Raw genomic sequence first — 2533 nt, 5'->3', positions numbered from 1 at the left:
GCGTTGGTGGTATAGTGGTGAGCATAGCTGCCTTCCAAGCAGTTGACCCGGGTTCGATTCCCGGCCAACGCAGTGGTGAAAGTTTTCAAATGCCATCATGAGCCTTGGATTGTGACTAGCAAAGCGAAGCCTTTTGAAAGAGCTAAAGCACTGAAAAACGGAATTGAGGGAGAATCTTACAGGGGATTCTGAGTGGTGTCTGCATACACGCAGTCCGATATGGGTGCTGAAAGCTTGAGCTACTCTCAATGTCATGCTGGCTTTCCCCGGAGTAAATCTGTTACATTGAAAGAATGCTTCTCGCAGGTTCAAAAAGGGACCCTTGTTAATTGGAGAAATCAATGATTTCAAATGAATTCTGTATGCGTTAAAAGACAGCTATACACAGAAAACATGCAGGACACTGCTCATGAGTGTGGAGTTCAGCCGAAACACAGTGCGTTTTTTCAAGCCATCTGACAAAGCCCGCCCACTGAAAACTGCAGCAGATCGTGTAAAGACGTTCAACTTTGTAACTACTGCACGCACAGGAAGCAGAATAAATTCCTCTTTTCAAACTGTCAAAGGTTTGCTTTACGAACGCCGCAGGACATCGCACAATCTCTTTTGAACAGGGACAAACGATTTCTTATGGGGCGCAGTAAGTACTGTTACTGTCACTGCTCGATACCGACGTTGGCCTACTATACCATGTTCAGCCACCGCTAGACAATGTACGGCTCTAGCACCGGAGCAAGCAACAGGAGGGCCGACGTCAAACAGGCACATGTGTCGGACATGGAAAGCGACGAGAATGAGATTTGAACCCATGACTGCAGAGCACAATGAATTAGCAGTCCATCACCTTAACCACTCAGCCACCTTGTCGACGAAACTGGGCTGTCCGGACATGGGTTGGCGCGCTCCAGATGATCTTTTTCTTTTTTTTCCCTCGTACTCGAGGGTCATTTTCCTGTTCCACATGTGATTTCAACATTTTCCTTGGGAGATGTCAAGCCAGCAAGCCACTGCTGTGGTTCAGTGGCCAGTGTGGAGTTCAGTGGCCCTGTTGTACACAGAAAGCACATTGAGCTCCTTGGACATGAAAAGTTCCAGATAAGAGCCATTTGTCATCCTTTCTCTTGGTGTCGATGTTGCTATTGTATGTAAAGGTGGCAACTTGCTCAGCAAGCAGGCGGAGCACACACCGAATGCAGATGTGTCTGAGTGGTGTGTCCAAGTGGCTGCAAAAGGACAGCACTCCTGGGGCGCCGTGGCTTAGTTGGTTAAAGCGCCTGCCTAGTAAACAGAAGATCCTGGGTTCGAATCCCAGCGGTGCCTTCTTTGTTGTGTCTTCTCAAACAGAACTGGTCCTTACAGACAACCGCCTACGGCTAGACTTAATTAAATGCAAGTATTCATTTCCTGTCTTTAACGCGACTTGTTTTTCTTAAAATGGATGCAACTTGCAAAACATGAAATACAAGCCTTGCTAATCAGCGCTAGCGGCTGGCAAAAAAAAAAGAAGTCAGCAATGTTTTTTTCTTTAACCTTAACCCTGCTAATGGAGAAGAGTTAAACGACCGAGTCTATGCAGCTTAAATGATGCGCAAGTCGGGTTCTTAGCTGAAAGGGTGGTAAATCACACTCACCCCAGTCCTTAATCTTTTAAAGAGGATACAAAATTGAACCTAGTCGCCACATCACATACATCCTGTTCAATGATAAAAAGGTAACATCTATCCTCGCTCCAGAGTAAATCTCACGTTGAGGGCATCTTTTTTTTCACTTTACCGTGAGTCGGGCTCGGCTGCACAGAGGAGAGAGCAGACCAATGAGGTCACAGGGACAGGGGAGTCACACGCTGGCGGTTTGAATACGCGGAAGATCACTGAGGGATCCACAGTATGTGGACCCTCCGTTTGCCATCAGTCCGCACTCCGGACTCTGAATCCTGCCATCCGAGTTAAGATCTCAGCGGAACCTGAGGCGCAGTTCCTTCTTAAAACGTAATCTGGTGAGCATTTCTAGAATCGCACTTGTATAGATGCAGCCTTTAATGTGTTGCTAGGTTAAAATTGATGACTTCTTGTATTTCAGTAGGCAACTGCCCTCTTGATTTTGGATTTAATCTCTTTATTACAGGGGCGCTTTTATGAAGACAGAGTCATGTTCAGGTACTTTGTTTGATGGAGGAAGCTTATTTCGGACTCTGTGATCTGCTCACCTGGAAAGGTCTGCTGTACTACTACAAGAGAGAAGTAGAGTCTGGAAGAAGGGACAATTTTATGATGCTTTGGAAGATAATGTTTTTTTTTCTTATACTGAAAATGAAAAGTAGTTGTTTCTATATGGACTCAGTCTTTGGAATTTGTATATTTATATATTTCAGTGAACCCTCAGCCATTCCTTCTGTATTGTAATTCAATTTCTCTTTTAAAATTCCTTCCCCACTTCTAGGACCTGCAGTTGCTGAACTCCACAATGGCTTCTATTGGAAAGTCTGTGACTGAGACCAAGTAAGTGTTCACTTTTTTATGAAACCATTATTTAT

The 2533-nt window shown here is 44.9% G+C and overlaps 2 non-coding genes across 2 annotated transcripts; both read left to right on the top strand.

The window, feature by feature from the left end:
- trnag-ucc (transfer RNA glycine (anticodon UCC)) lies at positions 1–72 on the top strand. Its single transcript has one exon. It is a non-coding gene; the product is annotated as a tRNA-Gly (tRNA).
- Positions 73–1246: 1174 nt separating this feature from the next.
- Positions 1247–1320, top strand: trnat-agu (transfer RNA threonine (anticodon AGU)). Its single transcript has one exon. It is a non-coding gene; the product is annotated as a tRNA-Thr (tRNA).
- The last annotated feature ends 1213 nt before the right edge of the window (positions 1321–2533 follow it).

This window comes from Lepisosteus platostomus, unplaced genomic scaffold (genome assembly GCF_059453375.1).
Source record: "Lepisosteus platostomus isolate fLepPlt1 unplaced genomic scaffold, fLepPlt1.hap1 Scaffold_139_H1, whole genome shotgun sequence".
NCBI lineage: Eukaryota > Metazoa > Chordata > Actinopteri > Semionotiformes > Lepisosteidae > Lepisosteus > Lepisosteus platostomus.
This window is presented reverse-complemented; position numbering and strand designations above follow the sequence as displayed.